The sequence below is a fragment of the Bombus vancouverensis genome, chromosome 3, assembly GCF_051014615.1.
Source record: "Bombus vancouverensis nearcticus chromosome 3, iyBomVanc1_principal, whole genome shotgun sequence".
NCBI classification, from domain to species: domain Eukaryota; kingdom Metazoa; phylum Arthropoda; class Insecta; order Hymenoptera; family Apidae; genus Bombus; species Bombus vancouverensis.
In genome coordinates, this window is record NC_134913.1 from 18,108,997 (window position 1) to 18,125,531 (window position 16,535).

The following is a 16,535-nucleotide window of genomic DNA, read 5'->3' on the forward strand; positions in this document are numbered from 1 at the left end:
AACGCGACGTTTGTCATGAGATTCGGGCTGTGGATTGTATCGATGGATCGTAGCCAGATCTGCGCGTGCTTCTTACATATTCTGGAAGTATTCTAACGAGATGGAAAGCAATTGCTCTAGTTTCGTTGGCCTGTTTAGTTAGTCGATGCTGCAGCAAGCCATCTCAGTTCGATGCTAATGACGTCGACGATGGTTTAAAACTACTTTTTGGACGAGTGACATATGTTTCGAGGGAGATTGATAAATATGTTACTTCTGATTGATGGATGAGTCGCTTCTTCTTCTTCTCGAGCATCGATACACTGCCCTCTTATTCCTTTTTGCTAACTTCTTTATCGTTTCAAAACAGAGTTTAATGTTTCAAAAAGACATTCTCGTACGTCATCAAGATCGATTTCTTATCAGGAATTATCTCCAAAACGAAATCTCTGCTCGCACCATTGTGCAGGAACGTTCCTTTCAGAACATTGCGATTTATAAGCGTTAACCCGATGGATAAATCGAACCACCAAAAATTCATCTCCCGCTTGGCACTGACAAATAGCAGAAACGACATGTTTTCTCGATTCTAGGAGAAACGTAGATTCTGTCACGAGATTCGACGCGATGGTAAATACTGTTCTTTCCCATCAACGCCCATAGAAAGGGTTTCTCCTCGAGTGATTCGACGTTCCCTCCAGTCCCGTAAGACAGTTTCGAAGAAACGAAAGATTGTTAGAACAAGTAGGGACATAAAGAAGAAATTCGTTTTCTCTTCGTAACCCTTGAAGATGAGCTTTTGATAGGTTCTCGTACTGTGTTGATTCGTGGTATTGAAATACACAAACTTACGAATACGTGAGATTGGCGAAATTGGTTCAAATTGATGTTTTCCTCGCTTCCTATCGCCAGACATCGCAATTAACTCTTTGTATACTAAGGTGGAAGTCTTCTTGGTATAATATTTTTATCGCACGAATGTTCCTGCCGAGTCTAATGGAAATTCTACCAGAAATCTTCGACCTTATTCGTCACGTTATGAGTCCTACAGTTTCTATTTTTATCTCTTGACATTTAATGGTATACGCATAGTCTCTGGAAAGGAAAATAACAAACGGTAACTGACAATGTACCTAGCCCTTTGGTCTATCTTTAAATATAGATATTGTCTAAATAGTTTTATTAATCTATTACGATACGATGTAAATTTATTATCTAATCATTGAAAACAGTTGTGCATAGAAACGTATCGCTCGGAGGTGATGCGGAACTTCTCTACTTGTTTGCAAACATTTTTATAACTGATCTTTCTCTACGTTCGTTCTCATAGGTTAGAACTATTTAATAACAAGATGCATAGAAAAATTGCTAAAAATATATATCTGACATTTACTCTGTCATTTGCTATTATTTTATTCTGTCGTTTACATATAGCACCTTAAAATACACTAAAGGTTAACGTATAAATATAACATGAATATTGGTTCTTTGATTACCGATTAATTTGGTAAAATCCTAGAAGTGCATCGGCACAGATAAGCAGAGGATTTGTAAAGCAGGCACTTGGATATAAACTAATCCCGATCTTCGAGAGTTTCAAAGAGGTCAGTAGTTCTCATTCTAATCGCGAAGATTCTCTTAATACCACTGTCGCTCCATCGGTATACCTAGACTAGACTATTGGCCTCGTAATACGCTTGAACGCCCGCTTGAATCGCTCTCTCGTGAGCTTGCATCGCCTAGTTTTGCCAAATCTTCCATTTGTATCTTCCGCAACGATCTCGAGGAACTTTTATATTCATGTTAAGTGAAATAGAAAAGTGTCTCTTATCTCGAGTTCGTGATTTATCTCGAGATTCTTGCGCTCATGTGTAATCTTCTTTGAACTGAATTTAAAAGCATCGATTATTCCGCACAAAGTTTTCTTTCTTTTATACAACTTTCTGTCTTAAAAAGGAACTTTTGTCTGTATTGTTTAATCCCGCTGTCTTCTTTCCATCATTTTCGGCCCGATTTAAGTTTGAGTAAAATAAGAAAGAACTGCTTGTTCTCGTTTTAATCCGATACTAAGCATTTCCTTTGAAACGTTTCAGAGCATAAAACGAGAATTCGAGAATTCCTCGACTCGATTTTATTCCAGCTGATCTTTCGTTCAGATACAAGAATCGAAATCCGACCGACTGATGTCGACCACTCGAAATTCTAGGTCTGCCAATAACATTGATTAAATTACAGAGGGAAAAAAGCAGGCTAGAATCCCAGCCATTTCTCCTCTGCCTAGATCCTTTCGATTCCCTCGAGTTTGTCCACGTAATTCCAAAAGTCTCCATCCCATGACGTTCGATACTTACATCAGGAAAATTGTTTCACGAGGTAGAAACACGTGGCTCGCGGTAGAGACGAACGTTTGTTAAACAATATGTCGCATCTGTGTTCCAATGTAGACACAGGAGAACGCACGTGACACTTGTTACCGCGTATTTGGGTTAAGCCGCGATAACGCAGGCGACGCGATGCTCGATAAGTGGTGAAGCAGCTCGCAACGACGCATAAATTTCAAATATCATTACGGGGTTAGTCGAGCGTCTCTTTACATCGACTATGGCCTCTTTCCTTGTGATAAGTCGGGGAAAAAATCGTATCTCATTAAAAAAACACGGCGCCAACCGCTCGTTAAAGGGTATCGACCTGTGAAACTACGAAACAGCATCGTAATATACGCGTCGCTTCCACGAAGGGTTACAATTATAACGATGACGAGCTGTCCACTCACGAGGACAATTACACGTAGTCGAGCGGAATTCGTGATATTTTTCTCGACATTAACCGTAACGTTTATTACAAAATACGTGCTTGTTTCAATTTTGATTCTGAATTTTACTCTTCTATTTTTACAGCTCGTATTCGAAAAGGCTTCGTCGAAGAATAATCGATTTCATTTACGAGTTTCATCGTGAGAAAGTCTACAGATTTGATAAAATTATTTTCTCTTTATCAGATAGCGTTGGCGACATTATTAGGTAATTTAATAATACAGTAAAAAAAGTAATTTCGCAAAGACGCGTCTCAGATTCTATTCAATTTTTCTTCCCACGACTTTTAATATCCGCTTGCTTCGATTAACAATGAAGCAAACTTTAATTCCCTTGTGCAGCTTGAGTACAAGTTCTCGCGATAACATGAATCTTAATGTCTACTTTCCATAATTCATTTCTCCACGGCGCCAGTGCCGGGTTCTGATCGGTCCCGTGCGTTCGACTCTCGCACACAAATCCGATCGATTTCAATTTCCACGTTCGTTTGGTTCGCGGAGACCGTGTCTTGGTCTTGATGCGCAGAGGCGTTACGTCGAATACGAAGAATCGGGGTCAACGAAAGAAGTACGGAAATGCAAACCGAATCGTGAGTTGGGACAGCAATATTCCAGTGGGATAGAGGCGGGATGCGACCAGGGCAAACGATTTCTCGCGACAAAATCCGCTTTCGAGAGTAAACAATGAAGAGATCGTGAGTCGAATGTGAAGTTCGACCGTGACACGAAAATCCTCGGAACTCACGTTTACGAATTTGTATCGTTTACACTTTAAACATTGTTCTGTAGGTTTAACGATTTCATCGAGTCAAGAACTTTGCAATGAAATTAGTTGTCGGAAGCCAACGATATTACTTTATAACTTTTTCGAATATCGTTCGCCAGTTTTCTGATATCGACTCAAAACATGGCAAAGTAGCTTCGAAAATAGGATGACGAAGGAACCGGAAAAAAATTGCCCCCTTATAGTCGGTATTTTGTGGCGAAACAATGTCAGAGAGGAAATAAACCACGATCGAAGATAGAGAGTGGGCTACAAATACAAATGAGGCGGTGAAAGCACCGTGGCGAGAATATCTTTTTAAAGTTCGATGAAGATCGACCGGTGGGTTCGTTTGGGTGGACAGAATGTACGGAGGAAGATAAACCGTGCAATTTTCTGCGACACGCGAAATCCATTGTACGAGAGAGATCGTCGAACGTTCTATTCTTCGCTTAGCGTCTGTAAATTCCTTGCCCGTAGGATGTCTTTTTCTCTTGCCACGCGGAATTTATTCAACGACGTATTCTCTCGAAAAGTCTGACGAATAAGCAGAAAAATTTCGTTCACTGTTACGTCACGATAAACATCCCTCATCGATATTCCAGACAAACGATCGCAGTTCGCGAGAACAAGATTCATCAGCCGTGAATAATATTTCATACAAAAATCGACCGAGTTGAAAGTTTGTTAAAAAATAATTTGCACGAGTTATCGCGCGATCATTCATACGGGTTATAATTGAAAAGTTTTCATAAAAAAATTGATTTTTTAGTCATGTGGAAACAATCCGTTTAACGCACTTGTTCCGTGGGATTAATTCCTAAACGGGCATTAAACTGAACGTAGATCGCTTTCTCTTTTTTTTTTTTTTTTTAATTCGTATTGATAGTCGATTGTGGAGTGTAGCGCTACGAGTTGACGGAGAATTTGGCGGAAATAATATCGGTTTCGATTAAAGATTTCAGTGGATTTCGACGTGCATTTGCGCGATCGGAGATTGAAGCGTTTACTGATCGGGATGAGATTGCGTACAACGAACGCAATTTGTATAGTACAGTTTGTCATCTTCTGCGGGGATGTCTGATCGATTTTGTATTAAACGATGATGTCCCCGTGTAATTTCGTTTATGTGTTCAAATTGTGGCGCGTTTGGCGAATTATGTTTAGTTAGGCCAGTAATGTTATTATCGATTAAACATTCGAGAGGCAAATAATAACTCGTAAGATTGGCAAAAATCGGAGAGATATTTTCAAATATAATAACGTGTTAAAGTGATTACTGAATCGTGCAATTATTTATCGCATTAATGTAATATTCATCGAGTGAAAATAAAGCGAACATAATCAACAACGTATTAAATACGTGTCGCGTTAATTTGCAAATTGCCAGAGTAATAAATTGCTAGGATAAGTAATTCAAACTTCGGCATGTGGAACGGTGGGAAATTCACGGAGCTTCGTTTTAGTGGTTTACTTCCAGCCAAGTACTTCGTGTACCAAATTTTCCTATTAAGACCCGCCGTTTAATATGATTTTATTTTTTCAGAAGGAGAGAAATCTCCGTTACAGTTTCTTCGAATCGCGGACGTTCTTCTCATTTAGAGAGTCTTCTTAGAGGTTTAACGATTTACATGTAGGAGAGTTTACCTTCTAGCGCACCATCGTGGCATTGTACTTTCCGCTACATTATCGCTCGTTTAAATCGGATGGAATCTTGGGAAACTATATAAATTGATTCTGCCGCTGAAGCTTACGCGCTATCGAGTCGAAAGTAATTCAAATTCCAATGTTCATTCGCCAGAAACACGTGTACTTGGTTGTTTAAAACTTAAAGCAGGCTTACAACGAGAATGTAAATACGACGGGGCACCATATCCATTCAAATTTTCGCGGTTTAATACCGCGAAATTGTAAATTGTACTTTGCTCAATGAATATACGCGTTGAAAGCATGAACCAGAACAACGTTATTTATCTGGGCAGCATATTACAGTACGCGCTATCGATTCTTATACATTCGATACAATCTGTTAACCTTTCCCTGCCCCATTCGCGGGTGAAAATGAAATTTTAATCCGACTATCAACCCATCTTCACCAGATATTAAACGTTTCTTTGGAAGCCGGGTAAAATCGAATTTTCCCTACTTATCGATATCTGTGTATCCAGTTACACGTCATCAAAGAGTTATTAATCCCAGCCGATAGACGCCCGATTTATCACGATGCAGCCATTCATCGCGCGAAACAGTAAGCCTCGGATACGAGAACCGTAAAAAAGAGACGAATACCTAGCAAACGTCCAGCCAGTTATTTCACGATACTAAGAAACATTTAATCCTAACGTAGTGTGGCGTGAAATATTTCCCGCTAACAAGATCTTGTAACGCTCTATGACACTACGTTACAGTTTATATGAGCAGGCAGAAATATGTACTTTTGATCCCAAACTTCGCCTACAGCTAAAACGAGCAGATAATTGCCATGCTAGGAAAAACAACAGTTGTACTAAAAAATAGTATTACTTGTATAGTACGTATGCTTCACGCTAGTAAAATACTAGTATCTGTATGTGTATACCTCGGAACGGTAAAAAAGATAGCATTTACACAAAAAGTTAAACAAACACAAATCTCTCCTATCGAATAAAAACGATTACAAGATTCTAAATCCTGTTTCTTCGTTGGATCTTTTGAATTAGTTGTATCGCGAAAAGCCTATTCACAAGGTTAACGTGATTGGTCCCAAAATGGCAACGAAAATTTGACCAATGTGTCTTCTCTACGTCTGAAGTTGGATCGAAGAATAATTGGAAGGTGCGTCAAAAGTATTTTCCCGATTATCGTTCGTTATATCGTTCCATTGGCCGAATAATTCGCGATGCTAAGAGAAGAAGGCGTCGCAAAGCCCGTCGTAAATTCAAAAATCGACGTATTCACGGACGAGTTCCTCGAGCAATCGACGTAAGAGCTTCTCGCGGGACGCAAACCGCTGCCTGATGTTTCCGAAACTTCGCAACGTCGTGGAACTTGCGCTATGTTTTTGCGCCTCGTGGTCGTATTTTACCGATTGTAAAGCTACGATAGAGAAGCTTTCCAGGTTAATTACCTGTTGATTAGCCGTTTCTTCAGGCGGTTTTCTTAGAAAAACTGCGTAATCAAAAACGAATCTAAAAATGTTTCGATGTTTGGCACTCGATTCTTTAAATCGACGTGACCATTTCCATGACCATTTCCATGACCATTTCCACGAATGCTTATAAAACTACGTTTAAAGAGTCTTCATCTCGTTGTTATTCTGTGTGGAAAGATTAAACGGCTAGGAAATGAAAAAAGGCGAGAATCCGTATAACGCGATCATTCTTCACTGACAAAGTTTCAACAGCTGCCGCACGACAAATCGTTCGCTGTCGCGTTGATTCAAAAGCGATTTCTCATTGAGCGAATTTCCGGCTTGAATTTCGTCGTAGCGTTATGGAACGTCGCTAACGTCGCGTGAAAACAGTCGGGCATTTTACGCCGTATCTTTCTACGTGGAAATAGAATCTATTGTTCCATTATGCCGAATGATTTTTTGCACATTTATTTTTTTCCTCGATGTTCGTGCACGAATGATTTATCAGCTCGCGCGTTAATTAAACACAAACTGTCTGGTAATTAAATCGTTGAATCGTTAATTCGTCATATCGTTGTGGAATTTTTTCCTCCTGCCTATAACGTATGACGCGATTAACCGGATATTTTGAGAGATTTAACCGCACGGATTAAGAATGTTATAAAAAAAAAAGAGAAAGAAAAAATGGCATCCTCGGTTTAATCATCGTCCCTATTCGAAGAACGTAGTTACTTAATTGCTTGGACCCGTATTTATGAACCTCCGAGAATGAAGATCATACACCCAGAAAAGAAAGAAGTTGGAAAATTGCGTTGCCATTTCGTGTCACCCAGTGAATTGTAAGGTAGAGATACGATTGATTTATACTTCTAACAAGTTGCGTACTCTCGGGATAGATCGACGCAAGTTTCAATTAAAAAAATTGTTACCGATGAACCTCGCTTATAAGTTGTTACAAAGTCTGCGGCGCGAAAGTGGATCACGCAACACTCGCTGTAATAATAGAAGGTGCGCGGCGCGAAATTAATCTTGTGTCTCCGGCGGTGCTATAATTAAACTAGAGATACATGGTTGGAAAAAGTGGCGCGATTATCGAGCAATTATTATCGCGTCGCACGAAACACCAGCTTCCTGTCTCAACCAGAGTTCATCTCAGTTGGTTTTCTTGCCTTCCCGTTCTATCAAATTGCCTCGTTTAGAGCAACGCTGTCCTCAAGTACAAGTTCTTACGCGATTTCTTTCGATTCACGGCTCGCGTCGTTACGAAGTTACTCAGAGCGGAATCACGCGAGTAGAAGATAGTTGGAGCGGGTATACGCGAGCTCTAGCGGATCAAAGCGGATTGTAGGAGCAAGTCGGGGCGAACTGCAGCTGGCTAGAGGAGGATAATGCGAATCGAATAGCTGAACCAGATAAATGCAAGAGCTACGGGGAACGAAGCCGCGAACCTTATAACGTATTCCTGATGAATCTGCAATCTTGAAACAGCGAAATTTCCGATGCGGAGCACGCTATCTATCCGGTTGAAGTTGTAGAGAAGCAGGCAAACCGGGCGAATCGATGTTCAAAGGAGACAGAATCGAGAACCGCGAGACAGATCAATCTTTTTCGAAGCGGCTCGAAAGCAACGATGCAAGAGTGCGAAGCGAGGATATGAAAACTGAAAGGTGGGAGAATTATCCGACAAACGCGATTTCAATTTCCGAATATCCGACGGCAAGTTTTCAATGCGATTCTACTGAAAATCCATATTTTTACTTCTTTCAAAATATTTGACTCTCTATTCTTCCTACGCTGCAAAAAAATTTCGAACTTCGTCGTTTGTAAAAATACGTGATATTTTCGTGGAAATTGAAAATATTCGACATCGAAATTCGTTCCTCTATATGTATTAGGCTACACGAATAGGTGGTATATCTACTGCTTAGTTGGCGAAATACTAGTCACATCCGTGGCTAACCGCAGGAGAAATTAGATATCTGCCGCAACCATCGTACCATAATTATTTCTCTAACGCGACGGTATCGCTCTAACATGCGACGAGCAAAGGGAGAAAGACATTATTCTTCTTAACGCGAAACCCCTTACTTAGTTCGTATATTTTATGCATTCGCTGAATCGCCGCGCCCGTCCTAAGTAAATTTCTGCGAGTATTCACCGACCAAAATGTTATCCACTCAACGAAAATCTAATTTCTCAGTCGGCCAAAATTCGTTGGTTTTGGTGGCGAACCATCCTTCTCAACTACTTTTCTTTCGTAAAGTACACAGGAATCGATTGATAAACCGTATACCGATCCTAAGTAAATTTTCTCGAGCGGTATCTAATCCGCGATCCAAAGTAAAATTCGATCCGCTATACCGAGGCAACATTCTAATTCTCAATTTGTAATTCGGTCTTTTAAACCGGTTCCAGGTGAATTAACATCGTTTCTTCTTTCAAAAAATTCATAGAGACAAAGGAATTTCGATTAAATCCGTTTTCCAGTCTTTGCAAACGTAAATGTGATATAGAGAATTTATTTTTAATAGAAATGAAAGAACATCTGAAAAAAAAGAAGAAGAAATCGCTGAACAAAGAAATCATTATTTTCAAAAGATTTACAACATAAATGACCAGCTATGTAACTCCTTTCCCCCGTTTAGTGGCTTAATAGAATCATATGCAACGAAACATTCTGAATTATAATGAAATGGGACGACCGGTCGTATGATTTTAACAACTTACGAGTGCATAAATGTTAACTAACTGTAATAGTCGTGGGTGATTATACCAAATAAAGAAACCACATTTCGTATTTCAATAAGTCTCATAAGATCATGAAACTCTTTTCACGCCCACAGAGATCAGAGGTAAATCGATCTGTATGGCCTTCTATCTCCTCCCAAGTCCTATCTTTTCGTCGTCATGTTGCTCCGTGCAATCGATAGCAGTGTCCGCGCGCAGAGTGCACGAAGTTAAACATTATTATCGATAGTGGTCCCCTCATCCCTCGTTTCGTTGCGTCTAGCGTGCAACGTTAATTGGTCGTGCACGTACATCCTGTGGGTTTATGGTTAGAAAGGCGTCCGCTCGCTGTCCTTGCCGAGTCGCTCTCACAACTGTTTCCCGACGACAGCGTCCTCAACGAACCGTGTTTCACGGACTTATTGTTCCCGATTGATGCGACCGAATCGCAATTAATCGTTACTGTTGCGAACAATATTCCACGAATTCGAATTGCATACTGTTGTTATTGTTTAACCACGTTTCGGGTCGCAGTCGAGTAGAATGCGGTTTGCCTGGCGCGAAACTAATTACCTCTCTTTTCATAGTACCTTAGAAATAGTAAGAGAATGTGTACGGAGTTTAAAGTGCTAGAAGTCGTAAGTTAGTGAAAAAGATGTTCGGTTTTTTCTGTTCAGATCTTAAGATCTTGAGGTGTTCTTATTTAAATCCACGGTAGTTCTTTTCACGAAGTTATATAAAAGAAGTTGCTGCGATAAATAATTTAACAGATTCCCTGGTGATAAATGAAGGGTGCAAACTTATCCGAGACCTTTGGGAAGGTATAGAACTCTTGCTAAATATAAAGATATACAGACGTTAATAGAGTTGCTCGTTCTTAATGGCGCACGAGCATGCAAAGGGTGAATGCAATTAGATCCTTCGCAGTGCTCAAATCGAAATATTCGTAGATTTATGTTTATGGGTTTTTGAACGTAAAAATATTACATGATCATAAATCAAAATCATACCATATACAGGGTGGTTGGTAACTGGTGGTACAAGCGAAAAGGGGGTGATTTTTAATTTTCTTTTTTTTTTTTAATTTTTCTATCGAGACAACGATCTACAGTGAGATCCGTTATAACGAGACGCGATAAAGTGCACGCGTACCGAGCGAAAATTCAAAGTCGGTTTTCTCGGAAACAAAGCCTCAAACGAAAAATTTTTATCCTATATTTTCCACTTCTTTTTTCGCGTAGAATCATCCCCTTTCCGCTTGTACCACCAGCTACCAACCACCCTGTACAATATGCTGACATTGTGTGTTATAATAAAGAATATTATATAATCGTATAAATGAGATATTCGCGTGCGTTGTCGTTGCTTACGCGTTTAATTTACACGGCCAGTTATTGACCAATGCTCGAACCTTTATCGTTTGTCACCTTGCCTTGCAGCAAATGCAATTTGCCGAAACGATCATTGTGTAATATCAGCTGGAATGAGCTATGTACCAGAATGATGTTACCTGAACCAAAATCTAACCTCGTTACAATTTGCCGCGATCATTATAGGACATCGTCGCTTCACTCGGATGCAACAGATGTCTCGCGAAAAGCTATGAATATATCACCGGTTAGCTCGATCCAATTAATGCGCTTATCCTGAAAGATTACGTATCGCGTAATTCCTATACCTACGTTGAATAATTGAATATCAAAGTAGTGACACCGAAATGCACAATGACGCACCATGGTGTCATAATCAAAGCTTCAATCTGTCGCACGAATCACATGTAATCTCCTTTGAACATATAATTTACAATTTAGATCTCTGACAATAAGACCAACACGTATGTCTAAATTAAATACTTTATTTCGGGAAATTTATATTACACTCGCGAAGTAATTTCGAGTTCTAAATTTACAATGTATACATGCTCAATATTCAATGAAATGCAAAAATATTCAACAACTTTGGACATCCTCCATAAATGTATTGTGTGTATTATCCGAAACATTCCGAAATTTCATTAATATTGTTACCAAGCCTGGCCATCATGATTATATTGGCAAAGTTTGAAACAAGTCTAACAATGTATATAAAACTCGCAAGACGTTCAGTATAACGACTATGTACAAGTATAACAAGTATAACAATTTTATAAAATATATATTTGCAGTAAATATCAGATTAGTTTCAAACACCGATGTAATCAAGGCAGTCTTGTCTTATTACGCTAATGTAATTTCAAAATGTTTTATACGACACTTAGGACGTGGACAGAAAAGCTTTCTACGGTATCTTCCACGGTGCGTATCTTCAAATTAAATCACTTAATTTGGACACTCTGTATGAACTATGAAGTCGCAGTTAAATATGATGCAGGTCAACTGTCGACACGGTTGCACAGCAATGGTGAATTACACTTGCGAAGGATGCAGTTGGGAGCGAGGAAAGCGTATTCGACACGTTCTCGCGCGTGCTCTTTCGCGGTTTGCGGCTCGTGACACGAGACCTCTTGCCTCTAGCTAGGCCTTGGGACCTATAGCCTGGAGTTATTCAGTCCAGGCGTCGTTACGGGAAACAGAGAATGGGGTAAAATCTACTCGAAACCACCACCGCGGACAAAGAGAGACACCGAGTAGTTGAGCGCATAAGTAGGAACACAATGCGTAGACGAACGTTAAACCGCCAACTAATTAATTTGCGGCGAATAAAAACGAACAACGTTATTCCAGTCACACACTGAATATATCGCGAGAGATGCTGGAAATAGAACAAAATTAGGACGAGCTTTTATAAAACAATGGGAGCGAAATTTTCGTTATTTAACACTGTGCGATCTTTAATTCTATTCGCTGTGGATCCGAGCTGGCATTTTTAGCTTATGTTTATGGTAATGACATGGGTCAAAGCGAATCTGAAAGTTCCAAAGTATTTCATATCGAACACATATCCTGCTGGTCAAATACGTTTGCCATTTCTTGATATTCGGTACAAATTGAATAGTTTCTACTGCTTTTGTCTTCCGACTGTTTTACTATAAATTTGTCAATTCACTCATCCCTGTTGTTCAAATCCGTAGATTCTAAATGAGGTAAAGTTTTTTCAGAATTTCCCATTAAATGCAACTAGCGAATGTGGCAATACCTGTGACCGGCGGAGTATGTGATCAAATATGATAAATGAAAGTTACTTGATGAAAGTCGCAGATCAGCGAATACGTTAATTTTGGTGGAAAGAACGTTAACCATAGACACCGTGAAATCGTGTTGCTACCATTCGCAGGAAAGCTTCAAAGTGTCGTAGAAAAAACATAATTAGAACAAGAAACCCGTGAAACGTATTATCTCGTATCCACCGTGTTCGTCGTCCTCGAGAAACTTGTTTCGAGTTCCGGCCAGGCGATAATAGTCGTCACGATGATTGTACGAAAACTTTCCATGGATTTTTCGGTCGTGTTTTCAGACATGGAACGAATGGACAGTTTCGATATTCTGCCAAACTTCCTGACAGTTAATTATCACGTTCTATCGCGATCACGAGCCACACTTTGGGAAACAAAACAAACAAAATACGACGCTCTCGATCGTCGAGTTCGCTGAAAACAACTACCCAGATTCTAAATTTAATCTTATTTATAGCTCTTACAGCTATTTTCCGCGGGCAATTCTTTTTTTGCAAACGTGAGTTTGGAATTATCCAGCGAATTTGCATGTTAGGCGACTGCTCTCGGGCGCAGAGTTTATATTGTTACGCCGTGCAATTTTATCCGGGAAGAAATGTACATTGTCCAGGAACAACAGGTAGAAATTCCTAAACATTTTCTGCTTATTTGGACGTACGTAATTTATAATCAAAATAGCTTTCTTGGATGTCTAAGAAAATTTTGTAAAACCTTTTTCGAGAACAATATGATTTCATGAGACGTTGTAAGATGGAGCGGTCGTAAAAGAAGCTAAGTAATGGATTTAATAAAGAAAAGTACGTTTCTACCTTGTGTCAATGTTTTCACGCGAAAGTTTATAGCAACACGTGACATGTTTCCCGCATGTTCCACTTTTTGACAAAATCACATTTCGAGATCGCCATTCTTTTGCGATCATAGTTCAATGCCATGTTTATGGAACAACGAAATCAGTCTGAAACCCAAAACGTTGGTAAAAAACGACAATTGATCTTGCCATGGTAAAATGGAAATTGCTTTTAAAGAACCCGTAAATGTGAATCATTTTTCTAGAGACCTTCGATTGATATGAAACCTGACCTAAAATACGGTTCTCGCCCATAAATATTCCCGTTGCTTGCACATCTATCATTCAAAACGAAACGAGGATGCTCGTGAATCTATTGTATGAGATCGAACAACGATGGGCGAAATACGTGTCGTTAAAAGTGGCACGCGTGCGTTCGCGGGGATTCTGCTGGAGTCGCGGTCTGAAAGGACTTTGGTAAATGGCGCAATCTACCGCGCCATTTCCGACACCTGACGGAACAGTTGCACAGATAAAGCCGAAGGGGAACAAGGAAACATCGACGTGGGATATGCCGATAACCTGCTACGTTGTATCGAGATTCGTATGTGTTTCTCCGTGTCGTTTCAGGAGAAGGGGAATGCAAAGTACGAACTACAAACTCACGTTTAATAGGCAAATTACTTTCGGAAAGCTGAGATTTTAATCAAGACTACGATCAAGAGAAAACTCAAAGGAGTTCTTCAGGCAGACTACGTGTGCAATGGGTTTAATAACGATGAAATTTACAGCCGCTTTGTAGGCAATAAATGGAAGTCGGATCGTTATTAAAGCAACTAGAAAGCATAGTGTCTCGCGCTCGCACCTTATCGCGATGGAAGCTGTATCTGTAAATAGAGTTTTCGAGGGACCAATGGGATGTTTACCGACTTTCCCGTCTTACATTAATTTCGTTCCTTGATACACAGAAGCGACAAGCTCTCCTTTATCGTTGTCGTTATTTCGGGAGAATGAATCGAGAGCGTTGCAATGAAAAGAACGAACCGAAATTGAAGCGCTGATGAGATAACCAACCGTTGATGGAAATCCGCCTTCGAGCGGAAAGATATGTACTTCGATACGGGAAACTTTCATTAGGTTTTAATCGAAATTCAGGTTGTCTCAACCACGTCGTTTCAATACGCAGGTGTATCTGTGAAAATCTGCGTAGGAAGATTAGAGGTTACATCGCGTCAAGTGACGTAACGAGAATGCATGATCCACAATATCGGATGCGACAGCGTTAATATCGCATCAGATACACGTAGCTGTTCTCCAACTTGTCTAGCAGTTGCTCCTAATACGAAAGTAATCGAATCAACGAGCCACTGTTTTATGAAAATGTTTCGCGAATAACAGTTTTATAGGAGAATTTTCGTTTCCCTGTTGCCAGAACCTGACGTTGCCAGGTCTATGGAAGTTTCATTAAGATTCGTTAGAGTTTCTGGGCAAACACAATGGTTGCGATTTAATATTCCACGAGGCTTAGGTAATTCACATGTTGCCCAGAGGAGTTTGAGAATGTTCCCAGCACAGACCAGCCGGTCAAAGCACCGGCTGTTTTCACTGACGCCTATGCGGGTACATTGATGTACGTAGTTTGTCGAGCGATGCGATGAATCGGAGAACCTCGTTTCAGCGGAAAGACTATTAAAGGAGCTCGTAGAGCGATGCTATTGAAATCATGACGAAACTTTCGAATGTTTGCAACCTTTTTTCGATCCAACGCTGATACTTCGCAAAACAAATATTTTTTAAGTACTTGAACGATATATTTGAACTAATATTTTAATCTATAGGTATTTTGATGTAAAATCGCGTTTAAAATTCCGACGATAAGCAATCCGAAACATAGGTATGTACCTTACGAATCTTCCGCGTGTCAGGTCACGCACCCTCCCCCATTTCCAACCCCTTTGAAAATTCGTTTCAAACCTTAATCGAACACGATCCGCGTGTTATTCCTTATCTTCCACGAACGCGACAATCACCTTCGAAAATCTCTATGAAAATTCACCGTACGAAGAACTTACCTGGACGCAAGCTTCTGAGAAAAGAAGAAGAGCGCGATGGCTCGGTTAACAGGTGAAAACCGAGTGTAGATACGGAGCGCGGGAAAGCGGCCCCTTTCGGTTGATCCACCGGTAACTCGTGTTCGACGGTGCAGTGATTTGATTCGGCCGGGTGGATGGGTTGCTCGCAACGAGTTCAGGAAGAACGTTCGAGCGGGCGATGATGCGTTCGATAGGTTCGGTCGAAGGAAGCAGGTGAACGTGGATCGTGTCCTAGGTGGACCGACTCGTTGCTAGACGAACACAGCGTTGCGGACGAGCTAGCTCTGTCCGGTACTTCGGCACCGTGCCGGGTACTATCCTCGATGCTTTCAGTCGGCGTCTGCGCTCTTGTAACCTTCCGACCTTCTCTTCCACCTGCACACCCCCACCGAATACCCAGCGTATTTTAGACTGCAGCCGTGCTAGCTGCTTGTGTCGCTTCGTAGCCATCCGCTTCTACTCGTCTCTCTCTCTCTCTCTCTCTCTCTCTTGCTCCCTCTCTCTACCTTTTCCCTCCCCGTGTACCTGACTCCCTACCAAGCGCTAGAGCACCTGATGCTGCACCTGAGGTAGTAGGGTCAATGCTTCCGCTCTCTTATTCGGAAGGGCACCAGTCGGAATAACCTGTGGACCAATCTACGAGCGAGGAGTTGACGTTTCTCCGTGCTGACGGTAATTACCACCGTTCATTCTGTGTTCGGAGAATATTTACTGGAAACTTAACGGTCACACTTGCGGTCGTTGCGTGGATTACATATTTGGCAAAGATTATACCGTGTGTGGAGACGCGCGAATCAAAGGTGAACTATGGGAATATTTGACGAAATACGTGTGTTTAAGTCGTTGAATAATTTGTAAGGTACGTAACGGAGCTACGTTTGTTACTCTTGATATTTCCGACGAAGACCTTTATCCTGATATTTGATAAATGATAATTCTGGGTGTTTCATTATTTCATCTTTCTGGTTGTTTCATTAATCTTTACTTTGTCAACAATTCGCTAATTATTTAGATTATTATTACGGTCGCTTTTAACTTTTCTGTACACACGTAGCACACGGTTTTCAACTGTTAGTTAACGTAATACTAC

At 40.5% G+C, this 16,535-nt stretch overlaps 1 protein-coding gene across 1 annotated transcript in view; it reads right to left on the bottom strand.

Annotated features, from left to right (window-relative positions):
• The window catches only part of LOC117154044 (ras-related protein Rap-1), a 28,915-nt gene extending 13,073 nt beyond the window's left edge, over positions 1 to 15,842 (bottom strand). The window contains exon 1 of the mRNA XM_033328674.2: positions 15,425 to 15,842. The gene's annotated coding sequence lies outside the window, so the exon portion shown is untranslated. The remainder of the gene's footprint in view (positions 1 to 15,424) is intronic.
• Between the last annotated feature and the right edge of the window lie 693 nt (positions 15,843 to 16,535).